Source organism: Bactrocera neohumeralis, unplaced genomic scaffold, assembly GCF_024586455.1.
Source record: "Bactrocera neohumeralis isolate Rockhampton unplaced genomic scaffold, APGP_CSIRO_Bneo_wtdbg2-racon-allhic-juicebox.fasta_v2 cluster09, whole genome shotgun sequence".
Taxonomy (NCBI): Eukaryota; Metazoa; Arthropoda; class Insecta; order Diptera; family Tephritidae; genus Bactrocera; species Bactrocera neohumeralis.
In genome coordinates, this window is record NW_026089622.1 from 36549940 (window position 1) to 36569128 (window position 19189).

At 35.0% G+C, this 19189-nt stretch overlaps 1 non-coding gene across 1 annotated transcript; it reads right to left on the bottom strand.

The window, feature by feature from the left end:
- Positions 1–9657: 9657 nt before the first annotated feature.
- On the bottom strand, positions 9658–9864 carry LOC126764817 (small nucleolar RNA U3). Its single transcript, XR_007668101.1, has one exon. It is a non-coding gene; the product is annotated as a small nucleolar RNA U3 (small nucleolar RNA).
- Positions 9865–19189: the final 9325 nt, after the last annotated feature.

The window sequence follows — 19189 nt, forward strand, 5'->3', positions numbered from 1 at the left end:
TCATTTGTAACACCAAAACAGTGCAACGTGAGAAAATGTGGAGTCATTTTACTAATTTGCTCGCTGATCTGCACTTTAAAGTATAAGCTTAACACTATTTGGTAGTCAGCATTGCTGTTCATTACAAATGGCGTTACCATAAGTTAGAAAAAAATTGACTATAATACCAATCCACTACTTGCAATTTGATGTATGCCATAAATGCGAATTGCTTTTCTTGCAAAGTATCACAATTATATATTCATATTAAAATTTATATCCTTCTTTTGTCGACTAATTTGGTTTTAACTTGAAAAATTATTGACAAATTGCTGATTACGTCTATACCCATCTCATACCAATGCGAAAATTCCCTAGAGTAAACTTATGGTTTATTAATTACCCAATCTGGCAATAAATTCTCGCGATGTTCAAAATCGCTCTTAACCGCTCTCTGTATCCCATCTCATGTATGAACGGCAGTATACACTAACCAGGGATAATGGGATGCCCAACTTATTCCAGTGTGAGAGCGCCTCAAAATAAGCGTTTTTTATAACATTTTCCATTGTGGCCACATCGAACAAAATAAGAATTTTTTAATTAAAACACCAAACATTTATTACGATTGCAAATTATTATATATTGGACTTTTAATATATGGCGAATCTACTTAAATCCTTTTTTCTGATTTTATGATATATTAATACAACTGACTTTTAATATTTCACTACTCAATAAGGTGAATTGAGACTGTTAGTTCTCAATTAATAAATGCTTTTAATCATTTGTAATTGAAAACAAGAAAAAACGTTAACTTCGGTTGCACCGAAGCTTAATAACCTTCACAGGTGTATTTCTGTTAGTAACTATGTGTTCAGTTTGTATGGAAGCTATATGCTATAGTTAACCGATCTGATCAAGATTACATTGTTGCTTTAGAATATAATATATACCAAATTTCGTGAATATATCTTGTCAAATGTGAAAGTAGTCCATACAAGAACTATATGTTATAGAGGTCCGATATCGGCCATTCCGACAAATGAGTAGCTTCTTGAAGAGAAAATGACGTTTGCAAAATTTCAAAACGATATCTTAAAAACTGAGGGACTAGTTCGTATATATACAGACAGACAGACGGACAGACAGACGGACATGGCTAAATCGACTCAGCCCGACTTACTGATCATTTATATATATACTTTATAGGGTCTCCGACGATTCCTTCTGGGTGTTACAAACTTCGTGACAAACTTATAATTAATTCGATTATGCATCAAATTACAAAATGTTTCATGAAATATATTTAAATTTCACACTTTCTTTGATTTTAATAATTTTTAATTTTTATTAGCGATCTTGAGCGGCGGCAACAAAGCCCTCCGTTCACATATATTTTTGGTATAATTTCAACAATCCAGTCAACTTGCAAAGTTCGGTAGGTGAGCGGTTCTCACATTTCCAGTGACAGGAGAGTTGGGGATCTCTTTATCTCTGACACTAACTCGCACATGGATAGAGACAATGTTTGAATGATGGATCACGATGTTTTACAGACACGGATTACCGACGGGTTTTTAAGTTGTTTGTATTTGTCTAGAGACAGAAGCGCCTACTTAAATATATTTCAAAATTAATGGTAAGGCAGGAAGTTATTCTTTGTATGTTCTCGTCAATTCTTCTATACGAAAAATAAAAATTGTTAATTTTTCGAAGGGTCTAAGACAAAAAAGCGTTTAATCACAATGGTAAAATGTTGAGGCCTATCACCCAGCCAAGGACAATTGTATTTCATTTTAAAAGAGAAAAAACATGTTGAAAAATGAAAAAATCCAATTATTCCGACATCAGTTTTTGTTCCTATTCAAGTGCTCGGAAGTGTACGTACATTTGTATGTATATAACAAGCGAAATTAACAGTTATTCGTGGACGCAAAGAAATGGTTGCCATCAAATAATGCAAGATATACCTTAAGTATGAAATATTTTCATTGACTTACGGTATATTTACATTCCCATACATGGGAGCAAATGTACATACATATGTTACTTGTGCATTTATGAGTAGACATTTGTTTAGTTTTATAATAAAATATTTAGCATAAAAGATAAAGAATATGTTCAGAACCACGGATTAATAGTATCTATACTGTTATGTGCATCTGTATGTATTAAAAAATTGTTTAATAATATATAAATGTTCATCTGTAAAAAGGTGCAAAATTTAATCCAAAACGATAGTATAGTTTAAGAAGAATTTATTTTTCAATTTAAATATTAACAAATACACACCAATAATAATTAGAAGTGATGTGGTTTTCTTAATCTGCGGCTATGCGCAATATATGCATTTATCTAAATACAATTAAAATCCCGCATAAATTATTTGCATTTTGAAACTACTACACATGAAAAATTTCATGGCAATCATGGTGCCATCTCATTTCGCTCATCATGGCTTGCTTTGTTTTCATCTGAAATCAGTCGGGAAATTTCGTGCTTCAACAGACAAAATAACTAAAATTGTTAAATAAAAAGGAATTGATTAATAAAAACGCAAATGTTGGTAAAAGTGAAAAGTGGGAATGTGATAAAACTCATTGGTATAAACACAGATATCAGAGCGACAGATGTGCTTGATTTCAGTAAGTTTTTTCTTGTTTGTGGGTTAGTTAAAGTTTGTGAACCTTTATTGCATTATCATTTCAACAGGTTGTTCAAAATTCGTCATTGCGTACAATATCACAATAAAATTTCTGGACCGGGATAAAGTTCCAATAGAGGAAGACCAAATAGTATCTACAATTAAGCAGTTTGGAAGTTGCTCCTGTTTTTTGCTAGAAATTTTAGACAAAGGTAAGCAAAGACAAAATCCCAATTAGTTCTGCTAATATGAATTACAATGTACAATCTTAACCCTCTAACCGGCCAATTTTTTTTCGATAAAAAAAAATTTTTTTTTTTATAGTTTTTGGCTAAATAAAACGTACGTTAATGTTAAAAGGTAAAAAAAAATTTAAACTTACCTTCCAGGTGAGAAAATATGTTGACCGCCAAAAGGCGGACTTGCCTGGTAACGTAATAAAAAACTTTTATTAGAGGATGATTTTATTTGAAATTTTATTCAGTTCTTTTTATTGTTTTTATGATAAATTTGAAAACATTTGTTATTGTTTGAGAGGCACAGATTTAATTTACATTTAGTACAATACATTTGTGTTTCGGAATTACATCCCGGAAGTTTGCATACTTTTTTGCCACTGCGGCTCAAAACATCAGGCATATGTCCAACTCCATCAAAACGAATGTCATCGGGTGGATCATACGATTTCTTCAATTTTTGTATTTGTGGACTTTGGCTCTGAGGTCTACCAACAGCTCTTTTGGCGTTAGCCACTTCAATACGAAAATTTGGTAATTTTTTATGATAAATATCTTTACAGTTAATTCCATGAATACGCTGAAAAAGGAGGTATGAATTTACTATCGACATATCAATTAAGTGATAAAATAAACGCAAAGTCCATTTTTTTGTCTTAACTCTGATGTGATAGCGACCAAGTAAACTGTCCATCAAATCAACACCACCCATATGGCGGTTATATTCTTTAATTATATTAGGACAGTTTACATCGACGTAGGACTTATTTTTCCGATCATAACGGCATATTTTTAAGGGTTGTGAATTGCTGTTTAGTGTTTTAAATGGCTTAATTCCAGCATACGTGGATACCAGTCGTACATATTTTGTATCCTTCCATTGAACACAAGATATGTCTACTCCAAAGGCACGGCCAACAAACTCCTCTGAGTATCCACGTTCTTTATCTTTTAATTCCACTTCCTTTATCAGCTTGCAGTTGGGTATTCTGTTAGATCGGACGGTTCCTAATGCATAAATTCCTCTGCTTCGTAAATAAACAAGAAGTGGCAGAGAGGTATAAAAATTATCAAAGTACAATATGTGGTTTTTGAAATCTGGAATTGTACTTGACATCCTTATGACTACATTGGCTGTTGATCCTAAATCAGGAGTATTGGGTATTACTTTATTATCGCCAGCTCTTTTGTGCTTTGGCTGTTGATCCTAAATCAGGAGTATTGGGTATTACTTTATTATCGCCAGCTCCTTTGTATACTTCAAATCTGTACGAAAAGCCATTCGAGTCACAAAGAACAAAAAGTTTCATGCCATATTTATGGGGCTTTGCGGGCATATATTGTCGAAATTTTGTCAACATTTTTGTTGAACACATTTGTTCATCAATGCACAACCGAGCTGTTTTTGGCACAGAATCAAATTGCATATTGAGTCTATCAATAAGTGGACGAATTTTATACAGTTCATCAAATCCTGCTTCCTGTGGTTTTTTCATTTTTTTGGTATCATTGAAGTGAAGATATTTTCTGATTGAAAAGAACTGTTTGGAAGTCATTGCGTTTCTAACTGGCTCGAAAGAATGTTTGGACCAGTAACTCTCGACACTGGGATATCGGTACACAGACATATAAATCAAAATTCCGATATATTTTTTTAAATCACACGATGTCAAAGTAAAGTTTGTAGAAACATCTTGCTGTTTTGCATACAAATTGCTCTGATACACAATTTCATTTTGCAAGTCATCGTTGAAAAAACAATTAAAGCAACGGAATGGTGTGGTTAATTCTTTGAATTGTTGCGGCAATTCCTTGTCTCCTTGAAAAACTACATCATTTTTTTAAAGTTCAAGAAATTTTTTTTTCCATAAAATTTTTCTGAACTCTGGATTTTGAAGGGAAATATCTTTTATATTTCCGCTAAACCCCCCGGATTTGGTTACTACTGGACTTTCACCAGCTTCAGTTTCTGGGAGAGGGGATCGTGCCCTTTTTGTTTTTGTTTTCCCAGGTTTTGATGGTAAAGACTCGTCAGACTGCTCCACATTGTTATGCACCTCTGCCAGATGTTCTTCTGAGTTTCTAAAGATATTTTCAAAATCGCTGTTTTCTGCATTATCCCACTCTTCTTCAAATGTTGCAATGTTTACGTTTGGTAATTGAAAGTCTGGGTCTTCCAAATCATCATTATCGTCGTCGAAATCGTCTTCTGAATCTGCGCCATCCACCGATTCAGCCATGAGTTCTTCAATTTCCTCATCCATTAATTTTGAGAAATTAAAATTTTTTCTTTGTGAAAACATTTTCAAACTGCTAATTGTTTCCCAGAATATTTAAAACCCAAAAATGTTTAAAGAAAAATTAAATGATAAAGAAAATGGACTAGAGCCACGTGTATGCAAAATTTGCTTTTAACCGGCAGATCCGCCTTTAGACGGTGTTCAATTCTCACCGGCTACAAGCAAAGTTTTGCTAAAAACTTAACAACAAAGCACAAAACATAAAACAATATATATTTACCTGTATGAAAAAATTTTTGTTCAAGCAAATCATGAATTTTAACGATTTTATACTATTTTAAAAACTCCACTTGATGCACAAATAATTATTTTACACACCTTGTCAAAAAATTGACTTTAGCACTCAACGATTTGCAACCAAATGACGAATGCTTACTGTAATTTGTTTCAATAAGAGAATTGTGTTGTTGTCAGCTGATATTTACCGTTAGAACAGAGATTTGAAATATAAGAGCTACATAGCAACATATTAATTATACACCGTCTAAAGGCAGGCTCGCCGGTTACAGAGTTAAGCAGAAAATAGTTTCAATGACAAGGCAATAAGCTCTAGTTTTGAAGCTATCGGAAATGAAGTGAGTATAAAAAATGGGCGTATGTGCAGAATATGAACTACCAGCTACATACATAGCATTTGCACGTAAATTAGTCGCATTGTTCATTTGCATTCAATAAATGTTCATATTCTGCTCAGCGAGTATAAAAGATTTGACTGTTTACAAATATTGAGTTGTTGTATTTACATAGGCATTATTGGATTTTCTTAAGGAAGGTGATGGTGCTCATATACTGGAGGAATACAACCAAACAAAAAGATTAAGTGATGCCTTACGCCGAATATTGGTGCGTGAAGCTGTAAACTTTCTGCGCAAAGTTTGTGGTAATTATCCATCTCGGCAACAAAAAATAGCTCTTGCAAAAGCCATTATCGCCAATTTTCCAGTTTACAAATGCAGCGCAACCGAGATAGGAGGAAATGTAAGTGAGTTTTTTTAAGTAAAGGGCGATAGTAACTATAAATACGGACGGCGATTACAATCTTTTTTTTTACAGGATCTCTTTTACAATCCCGCGGAAAATTCAGGATACCTGGATTCAAAGCTAAAAAAGTTGAATAGAAAAAAGCGCACGAATCTTAGCCAGAGTTAGAGCTATATTTAATGTGCACACAGTGAAATACAAACGAGACATTTCCAAATGAATTGCGATAGATTCGAAGTTTCTTATAAAAATAAGTTAAGTAAATACTCAAGTAAATTTAAAAGAGAAGGTATAATTTCAACATCGACTCATTTTGTACAACCCATACCTTGCTTTCAAGGAGGTCGCTGGATAATGAAAAAAAGAAGGGATTGTAATTCTTTAGTTAGAGTTTTCGTTCAAACGTACTTTCAATATATTCCGATAATCGAAGCACTAAGAAACCTTTTTAAAAATGAGCTCTTTACGAATTTGTATTTTAATAATGATTACACGTGCAGTTTAGAGATGTTAGAGAATTTTTGCTGTTCAGAGAATTTCAGTTCATCCATTTTTTTTCAGCAAAATCCAAACACTTTACAAATTAAAATTTTTTATGATGATTTTGAAATTGTTAATCCGCTGGGAAGCAAAAAGGGTTTGCATAAAATCGGTGCACTATATTTTACAATTAGAAATTAACCGTATCAGTGCAATTCAAAGTTGGAGAATATTCACTTGTTGGCTCTTTTTAGTTGCGCATATTTAAAAAACAAGCAAGGAAGGGCTAAATTCGGGTGTCACCGAACATTTTATACTCTCGCATGATAAAGTGATAATCAAGATTTCATTCTACGTCATTTACATATTTTTCAAATACCGTATTTTTGTAAAGTTTTATTCCGCTATCATCATTGGTTCCTAATGTATATACTTATATTATACAGAGAAATCATTAGATGGAATTCAAAATAGCGTTATATTGGAAGAAGACGTGGTTGTAAACCGATTTCACCCATATTTCGTACATGTCATCAGGGTGTTAAGAAAATATTATATACCGAATTTCATTGAAATCGGTGCAGTAGTTCCTGAGATATGGTTTTTGGTCCATAAGTGGGCGAGGCCATGCCCGTTTTCAATTTTTAAAAAACGCCTGGGTGCAGCTTCCTTCTGCAATATCTTCCGTAAAATTTAGTGTTTCTGACGTTTTTTGTGAGTCGGTTAACGCACTTTTAGTGATTTTCAACATAACCTTTGTATGGGGGGTGGGCGTGGTTATTATCCGATTTCTTCCATTTTTGAACTGTATATGGAAATGCCTGAAGTACACGACTCTGTAGAGTTTGGTTGACATAGCTATAGTAGTTTCCGAGATATGTACAAAAAACTTAGTAGGGGGCGGGGCCACGCCCACTTTTCCAAAAAATTGCGTACAAATATGCCCCTCTCTAATGCGATCCTTTGTGTCAAATTTCATTTTAATATCTTTATTTATGGCTTAGTAATGACACTTTATGGGTTTTCGATTTCCGCTATTTTGTGGGCGTGGCAGTGGGCCGATTTTGCCCATCTTCGAACTTAACCTTCTTATGGAGCCAAGAAATACGTGTACCAAGTTTCATGATGATATCTCAATTTTTACTCAAGTTACAGCTTGCGCGGTCGGACGGACAGACGGACGGACGGACAGACAGACATCCGGATTTCGACTCTACTCGTCACCCTGATCACTTTGGTATATATATAACCCTATATCTAACTCTTTTAGTTTTAGGACTTACAAACAACCGTTATGTGAACAAAATTATAATACTCTCCTTAGCAACATTGTTGCGAGAGTATAAAAATGAAAATGTTACTTTCAATGATATTCTTCATCCAATTGTAAAGGTTCTACTAGATCTTGAAAGCGTAGGGCTTAATGTTAATGGGATTAATCTAAAAGGTACCATCGTTTCTATAGCACATGACAATTTAGGTGCGAATACATGTCTAGGTTTTGTCACTTCGTTTCGTGCAAAGCATTACTGCAGATTCTGTACCGCAAGCCGTGAGGAAGCTAGTCATATCTTGGAGGAAAATCCTCATCTTTTAAGGAAAAAGAATGAATATGATAAAATGCTTTCTGTAGGTATACATGCTGATAATTCTGAGCTGGAAGCTTCGAAAGGTGTATAGGAATTATCGGCAGTTAATCAATTAACTTTTTACCACAGCATAGAAAACAATAACGTTGATGTAATGCATGATGTTTTGGAAGGTGCTGTTCTCTTTAATTTAAAATACTTTTTTGAAAAGCTAATACAGGAAAAACTTCTTTCAATTGATAATATAAACTATAAAATACAGGCTTTTCATTTTGGGTTTTTGTATAGGACTGAAGTTCTCCCAAAGGTTGTTATAAAAAAATCAAACACTTCAATATTACTAACTGCTTCTCAAAATTAATGCCTCATAATACATTTTCCACTAATTTTCTTCGATATTCAGTCGCGTTTGCCAAATTTATGGCACGGAGTAATTTCATACTAAAAAATTATTAATATAGTCATGTCTCCAATTATTCATAAAAAGTATATTGAAGTATTAAAAGAAAACATAAAAGATCATCTTTAATGTATTATTTATATATATAAAATTAAGTGGCAAAACTTCCTGTTGGAATACTCCTCCTAGACGGCTTGCCCGATTTCAATGAAATTTTCAGGGGTGATTAGGGTCTGTTTGGAGGGTGCACATAAGAAATTTAATGTGTGTATCATTGCACATTTTGCAAAAAAAAAAAAATGATACATCCCCCCTATACAAATTCTCTTGAAATAATGGTTTGCCGCAAGATTGGCAGTCCTGTCAAATGCCTTTTACTAATAAACAGAAACAACTGGCGGATGTTTACAATTAATAAAAATATTGACATCGAATGTTGATCGTTTTTGCCTGTCATTCGTTCTTTCTATGAATGACTGTCAAGCTAACAAGACATACAGAACGTAAGTGTTCCGAATGCATCAAAAAAAAAAGGTGCGTGGAGTCCCTACGCGCGGATGAAGTTATACTTCTTAGTGATATTCTAAGAAATGCATATCATTTTGTATGAAAGAAAACTAGAAAACTTAAATTCACATTTTATAAATTTATTATCTCCCCGAGAATGCCTTTGCCAACAAGTCGTCTTTTCGCGACGATGGCAAAAGCTAAAAATCATAAATTGCACAACTTTCTGGTGCTTCTCGCAAAAATCTGCGTCGATATGTATTCACGATCATACGTATACATACATACATATTTACACATGTTTGTAGGCGAAGCTGCTACAGCGGCAAGGGGTGACAATCGGCGGCCATTACTTTACTTATGCCATAGAAATTCCATTGCTACGAATATGGAAATGACAACGAAATATTGCAAATATGCATATTTCTAAAGGTCATTAATTTCTTTGAAGAAATGAATGATCCTGAGAAGTATAGTCTTAACTTTTCAACGGCCAACGCAGAGCATTTCAACCAAAAGGAATTTATTCATTAAAATCACCACTCAGAAGTCGTTTTATCCGTTGTAAGCGAACGATTTTCGAAGAAACATCATTTCTAATATGCCACAAGACAAAATTAGAAATGAACTACTTAAACCTCACGCTGTCAGATAAAACGATATACCTCGTCATCGCGGGTCGATTTCCAAAAAATGTAAATGAAGACTAACTACATACAGAAATAATCCTGTAAAGTATAGCCTTAATTTTTCAACGGCCAACGCAGGGTATTTCAACAAAAGGTCACATAAAATAGTTGAGAATTCGCAGAAATGAAAGACAAAGGAAAGAAAAAGTAGTATAACTTCAATAATGAACAAGCACACAAACATACATATGCGCAGCAGCAGCATGGAAAGAGGTAACAATCGGCGATCCATTGTATATTTCTTTCATGCATAACCAAACCATAATTAGGACAACGCAATTGAAGTGTCAATGGTGGTCTAGGTGGTAAGCGCTTCAAAAGTTACGACGAGCACGTAGGAGGTGCGTAGGTTCGAATCCCAACAGAATTTATTTTTAATTGAATATGTTATCTTATTTTATAATAACTCATTTTAAGCATATAAAAGATTTGCCTAAACATTATGATGATATTTTCATGATTCATACGCAATGTACGAATGTAAGCAATTTCGTTTTGCCGTCGGCATTTCAATTTCTCATGCTTCAATTTTTGCTTTCAACCAAGAAATCGCTTGTATGTATGTATATACATATGTGCAATATATGCCTTTGCGTTTTGCCGTCGGCATTTCCATATTGACATGCAAAAGTAATTATGTATGTATTTCATTGTTTCGTTTTGGCCCAATTTTGTATATTAAGACAAGTGTCAATAATTGCGCCAAAATCAAATATATTATATGTATATTCATATGTAAACATGTTTTAAACTTTACATAAAATTGAAGTGTCAATAATTGCGCCAATTTTCATAAAGTTGGAAATTTTGCGCGAATAAGACGTGTGCGGGTTAAGTCGTGAATTTTACTTATATTAATTAATTTGAAAGTGCCGAAAAATGCGAAACGAAATTTCAATAAATTGCAATAAATTTAAGTAAATTTACATGTATTTTCATTTACATTTAATTTTCAATAAATTTTTTAAAAATTATTTGCCCTAGTTGTCCATTTTTTATTTTCTCACACATTTCAGCCGATTTTTGTATAGAAATTTGACCGGCGTAGAAGCAAAATGCGAAACAATCATACATACATATATTATGTCGTTTGCACATTTGTCTGTATATTTGCGAAAGCAATTGTTCTACAAAAGCATATTTCTATACTTAAACAAAATTATTAGAACCATCGTATGTTTCTTATGTACATGCATAACCAAACCATACTTAAGTCAGCGCAACCTAAGTGTCAATGGTGGTGTTGGTGGTAAGCGCTTGGAAAGCAAGATGATACCACAGGTCTCAGGTTCGAATCTCGACAGAATAAATTTTTAATTTTTTGCTTTTAACATCGTACACTGTACAAATAAGTATTTTTCTTACTAATAGAAATTAAATTTATCACCGCAATATATATAATACATATACATAATATACAAACACAAAATCGCAAGATGCAAGCAGTTTCTGGGCCTTTCTCCCACAATGCGCTATAAAGAAGCAAAACGGTTAAGCCTATGCTTGAATTGCCTTCGAGTTGGGCATTCACTTAAAGACTGCAAGTCCGGACACGGTAGTCATTGCACGTCGAAGCATCACAGTCTGCTTCATCAAGACACAAATTCCTTTCCGACAACTTCACAACCAGTGGCTTCTGATAAGCCGCCGCAGCTGTCACAACCAACCACGTCTAATTCGTTCAACCCGTACTCGTTTTCTTCTTCATCTTTCGGTCCTTCAGCTTCTGCACTCGTCGCATCTGAAGTTCAGGCTAGCGTTGCTGAAAAAGATTTCGTTCTCTTAGCAACCGCCATAATTTATGTAAAAAATCGATCTGGCTCCCTCATTCCTTGCAGGGCTCAGCTAGATTCTGCGTCACAATTAAACTTTATAACCAATCGGCTCGCTAATCAACTACAATTAAAGAAGGTCAAATCTTCACAGTTCATTTTTGGTATAGGCCAAAATGATTTCGTTGCCCATCATATCGTTAATTTCGACCTGCATTCGCGCATTGACGATTACATTGCCAAATTGTCTGCGGTTATCATCCCCACCATCACCGATGTTCAACCATCTCGTTCTTTAAAGGGTATTAATTGGAATATACCACAAAACATACGCTTAGCAGACCCACACTTTTTCGAACCGCAGCGCGTTGATATGCTCATTGGAGCTAGTTTATTCTTTGATCTGCTCTGCGTTGGCCAGATACGCCTGGCTGAAAATTTACCACTTCTACAAAAAACAAAGCTAGGGTGGGTTGTATCAGGCGCAACAACATACAACATTTCGAAGCTATCTTGCTTAGCAGCCATCGACATGGCTCTAGCAAATGACTCAGATGACGACTTACATAACCTAGTTCAGCGCTTTTGGGAAATAGAGAACTATATTGGCTCCACAACAAAAACTACAATAGAGGAGGATTTGTGCGAAGAGCATTTTATAACAACCCATAAGTGATTGGAATCTGGTGAGTTTTCGGTTCGATTACCAACAAAATAACCTTCTTGCGAACTAGGAGAGTCGTAACAGGCTGTCAATCGATTCAAGGCTTTAGAGCGGAAATTTCAGCGCAATGCTGAACTAAACCAACAATACTCGTCATTCATTAACGAGTTTTTTGATTTGAACCATATATCAGTCGTTGACACTATGCCAAAGCAAATTCCAATGAATTTTATGCCACATCACTGTGTTTTAAAAGCTGATAGCACAAAAACAAAACTGCGTGTGGTTTTTGATGGCTCTGCGCCAACCAGCAATGGACTTTCGTTGAAGTCGATTCTGATGAAAGGGCCAACCATTCAACCTCCACTTTTTGATATTTGGCTTCGATTTCGCACCTTCAAAATTGCTCTTACTGCAGACATTTGTAAAATGTATCGCTGTGTAAGGATGTCTGATCCAGACAACTTCCTGCAGTGTATAATATGTAGGGACAAACCCAATGAAGATTTTCGCATTTTTAAGTTAGATACCGTCACCTATGGAACGAAGCCAGCTTCTTTTCTAGCCATTCGTTCAATGCAGCAGCTTGGCCGCGCTGAAGCTCATGTTTATCCCGTTGGAGCCGAAACGATACACCATGGATTTTATGTGGATGACATGATTACCGGTGCAGGTTCATTGGGCGAAGCAAAGGTGATATTAAACGAGACTAAAAAGTGTTTATCTCTCGGAAACTTTCACTTGAGGAAATGGTGTTCGAATGATGATCGAGTCTTGGTGGATATTGAGGATAATGACAAACAGGACTTCTTAACCTTCGACGACGGTACAAGCATAACAAAGACACTTGGATTGGTTTGGGACCCAAAGTTGGACGCATTCATATTTTCCTTTTCACTCTTCGGAAAACCGGCTAAGGTAACTTAACGCACAATCCTTTCGGCTATAGCCAGGCCTTACGACCCCCTTGATTTGATCGGACCTGTGGTGGCCAAAGCCAAAATATTCTTGCAGCATTTGTGGAAAGAGAAGCTACATTGGGACGAAAGCCCACCTCAAGCAATTCAAACAGAATGCAATCAATACAAACTAATTACTTGTTTTAGTTTTGACCGATACTTGCTGATGCCAGAAGCTGAAGTACAACTACATGGATTTTGTGATGCAAGTGAGGCTGCTTATGGGGCCTGCATATACATACGCGCTGAAAGAGGCGGACACATCCGAATCAATCTTCTCTGTTCCAAATCTCGCGTAGCTCCACTAAAACCTCTAACGATACCGAGGCTTGAGCTATGTGGTGCATTACTGTTAGCTGAATTAATCGCAAAGGTAATCAATTCAACGCATTTCAAAGCAAAGGTAGTATATTGCTGGTCTGATTCCAAAACAGTGCTGTCGTGGCTGCGTAGTGAACCAGCTAATTTCAACATTTTTGTCGCAAATCGCATTAACAACATTCAAACTCTCACAGCAGGTATGGTTTGGAGCCATGTTTCAACAGATTCCAGTCCAGCGGACGTTCTTTCAAGAGGAGTTAGCCCCAAGGAACTATTAACCATGGATTTATGGAAATACGGTCCCCCTTATCTGGGTGTCGATCAGTCTAACTGGCCTAAATGTCCTCTCCTACCAACAAAGGACTTGCCCGAGGGTCGGAAGCGTGCATTTGTGTTTATTTCTACTATAGACATGTCTTTAAGTTGCAAATTTGTTAACTCATTTGAACAATTACAGAGAATATATGCATATATTTATCGGTTTTCCAGAAGAGCTGGAATGAGATTTTCTGGACCACTCAAAGTAAGGGAATTACAGGAAGGAACCTTTATACTTATACGAATGATTCAAAAGGCGCATCTTCGAGATGAATACAAAGCACTCGAATCCAAAGAGGCGATAAAGTCTTCATCTGAAATTCGTTCGCTCGTTCAGCAGTTTTCATAGGAAACTTTTACACGCTGGACCTCAATCGCTATTAGCATCTATTCGTCTACAGTATTGGCCTATTGGCGGGCGTAAAACCGTAAGTCGAATTATTAACAAATGCGTTCGTTGTTTTCATGTTAAGCCTAAGCTTATGGAACATTTAATGGGAAATTTATCATCGGAAAGGGTTAAATGCAATCGAGCATTCCTAACTACCGGAGTGGACTTTTGTGGGCCATTTTTCTACAAATCGGACGTACGCAATAGAGCTCCAATTAAATGCTACATTTGCATCTTTATTTGCTTCGCCACCAAGGCTGTTCATTTGGAGCTGGTAAAGGATTTGGCAACCTCTTCATTCCTCGCAGCCTTTAAGAGATTTATCTGTACGCGTGGCAGACCGCAAACTATATGGTCGGACAATGCCACCAATTTTGTTGGAGCCAAAAATGAGCTATCGGAACTGAAAAACCTATTTTCGAGCCAAGGGCATTTGAAAATGATTCACGAGCAGTGGGCGAGCGATCAAATTGAATGAAAGTTGATACCCCCTCGTTCTCCCCACTTTGGCGGTTTATGGGAGGCTGCAGTCAAAATGGCCAAATATCATTTTTATAGAGTTGTGGGCCTTTCTAAATTAAGCTTTGATGAGTTTCGCACACTTGTGTGCCAAATATCCGCGATTATAAATTCACGACCTTTATGTCCCATTACAGAGAGTCCTGACGATCTCGAAGTGCTAACCCCAGCGCACTTTCTCATTGGCGCACCCTTCACATCCGTGGTTGAACCTGACATCACTCCTATCAATATTAATCATCTTAGCAGATGGCAGCGAGTGTGCTACCTGCAACAACAATTCTGGAAAAAATGACAAGCAGAATATCTAACTCTTCTGCAACAACGCCATAAATGGCACTCATCTTCGTCGAATCTCAAGCTCGGGGACGTGGTTTTGATAAAGGACGAGAACAAAGAGCTAAAGAGGCCTTTAGCTAGAGTCATAGAAACCATTTCCGGAAAGGATCAGGTGGTGCGAGTCGCAGTTTTAAAGACACCAAATTGCGTATACAAGCGAGCTGTTTCAAAGCTGTGTCTCCTACCAATTGATGATAATATCTTGAAAGCCTAAACCTTTCAACGGGCGGAGTATGTTTAGAAATAGATACATAGCTCATAAGCGAATTTAGTAGTAGAAATCATCCCTGCAACTTTTATACATATTTTGTTAAGTACCAACATTCTTAGCACTTAATTGTGTACAACAACACTACAACATTGTTTAAAACTAGACGTATGCCTGCTTTAAGTCTGAGCGCCGGCCATCGCCAAACCGGTTTTGTCTATTTGAGTGACTTTTATAACGCACTCTTATCATGCTTGCATAGGCAAGCATACATACGTACATTAATGTAAATGCAGAGAATTAGAACAAGTACCACTATCTCAGCTGATCTTTAAAACCGTACTTGAGGTAAAAGAAAGGCTGTAGGTTAATCAACTTGTTAAGCTGTTAATTTCGGTTATTCGTATAATGAAAGTCGCAATTGAATGTCACGGTAACCGCAAGCGCAATAAATCAAACAATATTAAATAATATATAAAATAATTAAATTCATGGTTTTTCTTTTAAAACATTTAAACGGTCAATAAAAAAAAGCTTATTGTCCTCCATTTATTCGTATTTGTTATTATCTGGTATTTTATATTATGTGTGTGGGTTAACTTTTCTCCTTTTCTATAATATAACATATTGGAATATTTTCGTAAAATCAAATCTATATATGTTTTTTCCTCCTCATTCATATCATCTCTACAGGGTTTTGATACGTTTCCCAAATTTAAGGTTGAGGGTTCCAGTGTAGGGATTTTCGTATTTATGAATTTTATTTTATTCTTATTAATTTCAAGAAAATCTTCTTCAAGATAAAAATTTGCATTTAATGCTTTTAGTATATTTTGGCCAATTAGTCCGTTGAAGTTTTTATTTCTGAATGAGGTTACTTTCCAAGCCATTTTATTCAGGTCATTGAATTCTTGAGGTACTTCTGTTACAATTTCAAAGTCTACTTTTGTCTGTCCTGATAGTGTACTATATATGTTAGGTTTTACTAATTTAGTCCTTTTATATTCTTTTAATGAGTGTTCGTCGATCAGGGTTGTCGTAGAACCGGTATCGATTAACCATTTAATTATATTTTTACCTATTGTTATGCTGGCTAGATGCACTGGCATGCTGCTCAAAAATGTTTTTAATATCATTGCCTCGTTTATTGCCGGAGAAAACTCTTTTGGTTTTCCCGGGTCTTGATAGTATTTATTGTTTAACTTATCTAATATATTTTTAAGATAATAAAATGATTGGCTTACATTATAATTTCTTACGTTCAGCGACTTGTGGTACATTTGATGATACGATTCGCGAACTCCAAAATTCCTCAGGATTTCTTGTTTTACTTCTGTCCAGCTTGGATTGTCGACGGCTCTAATTGTGTAAGCTGCTTCTCTTTGAATTTTTTTTTGGACGTGCCGCTTATAGAAATACTCCTCCATATTGGTACCAGTAAACAAGTCGATGAAAACTTCGACTTCATTAATGAATGATGTGACGTGGTATGTGTTATCTACTCGGAACTCCTGGATTCTCGCTGCTTCTTTCAGTGCTTCCGATAGTGGTAATTGATAAGTTGAATTGTTAGGTAGCAAGTGACGTGTTGCAGCAGATGGAGTTTGATTTGCTGCAGCTGATATTGATGCTTCTGTTGACACTGCCGATGTGGATGCTTGCTCTATTTTATGTGCTTCCATTTTAGTATTTTTTTTTGTTGTTTTATGGATTAAAGATGTTTTGTAGCGACTACGTCAGAATTCTTCTGCTTGGTTGAATTTTAACAGTATAGTATATATTTTCACTTCTCAATTTTTAGCGTAAGTTTTTTTTCACAGTTATGCAATTTAATTAATTACTTTTAATTTTTAGTTCTTTATTTTTTTTTTGTTTTACTTCACCACCGTGTCCAGCGAAAGTAATGTGGAATGTTCATCAATAATGATTCAATAAAATTTTGGTTGAATATCCTTGTGGATATCGATAGTAGGTACTTTTTGGAATTTTTGTTCAGAAAAAATAACTTTTTGACTGCGCCAGTTAAGTGTGTAGAGCAAAGATTAAATAAAAACACAAAGTTGTTATAATTAACTGCACTCTACTTTATTGGTTCTTCTGAACTGAGCTGAAAATGTGAATATCACTACTATTTGTAACAATAAACATTGTTAAGCTGTTATACTGTAGCATATTATGTATTTGTTTGTGTACATTTTTTGCATATGCAGAATTTACTGGTCAATGCTCGAAAAGTAATATAAACAATAATAAAGTGAACGACCCTTAAATTACATAAATAAACAATACATAAATTGTGTAAGCGTCGCTACAAAGTAATAAGCGACAATAATAAAAACTGCTGTTCATGCTTAAACGGCATGTTTCATTTCTGATTGTTTATATTTTCGTGCATTGGTTTTTTTTTCAATTGTGAAGGCTAAGCCTTAGCTGTGGTTTTGGTGTTGGAGCTGCCGTCGTTGTTACTGACGTAACTCCTCCTTCCCTTGATTGAAAATTCTCCCGAATTTTTATTCCAGGTATTGAGAACTTTTTGTATATGTGGACAATAGCACTCACAGTGATAATTATTATCAATAATATGATTACAAAAGTTATAATGATTGATGTTGAGTGATATTTTTATCGAATTTTAATTTTTTGATATTTTTGATGTTGTCTATTTCATTTAAGACTATTTCGTCTAATGATAAAGTTAATTTTGTATTATTGTACATAAATGTGGGTAATTTAACGAAGCTATTTTTGAACGTTTTATCATAATTGGAAAAAATTACATTACTTATTTCTATTTTACAATTACTAAAAATTATTAAATTATTATTATTTAATGTTACATTTCGTTATTAAATGCACCTCTCCCATACGATGCCAAATTTCCGCTTTTACTAAATAAAAGTTCGCACTTCGTTATAACGTATTTACGGTTCCTGCACATTCGAAATCACCACGCTGGGGCTAAAGCGTTGGTTACGCTTCTTCGAGAACGCATATGGCTAATTAATGCCCGAGAAGCTTGCTGTAGAACCGTAAGAAACTGTATACATTGTTTTCATTACAAGCCGAAGTTGCAAAACCAAATAATAAGACTTATATTAATTTAGCCTTAAGTTTACGTTTTTTTTTTATTTAAAACGATTGTGGCTTAAGACCACAAATCTCCGCAGCTCCCCACAGATTGTGTTTTATGCCATGTCAGGAAATATATCTAAAATGAAACGTTATAAGTTAAGGTATTCAAATATATACGTATATCAGTAAAAAAAACCTACCAAAAACTAACCCTACGCACTTTAGCTTCAGTAAGGATTCCTTCTCTTTGCGCCCTTCTAAATTGTAATGGTACATGGCCTCCACACTGCCTTTTGCGCCCTTTGACTTCAATATTAGCCGCATCTGTTATAAAGAAAAAAAATGACAATAATTATATTACAACCGCATAACATTTAAAAGCGAAATATTTACCATAGCATCCATGCTTTCCCTTTGTGAAAGGATGCCTTCCACGAAGCGCACGAGTTAATTGTGTAGAGCCAAGATTAAATAAAAACACAAAGTTGTTATAATTAACTGCACTCTACTTTATTGGTTCTTCTGAACTGAGCTGAAAATGTGAACATCACTACTATTTGTAACAATAAAAATTGTTACGCTGTTATACTGTATATATTGTATATTGTGTATTTGTTTGTGTACATTATTTGCATATGCAGAATTTACTGGTCAATGCTCGAAAAGTAATATAAACAATAATAAAGTGAACGACCCTTAAATTACATAAATAAACAATACATAAATTGTGCAAGTGTCGCTACAAAGTAATAAGCGACAATAATAAAAATTGCTGTTTATGCTTAATCGGCATATTTCATTTCTGATTGTTTGTATTT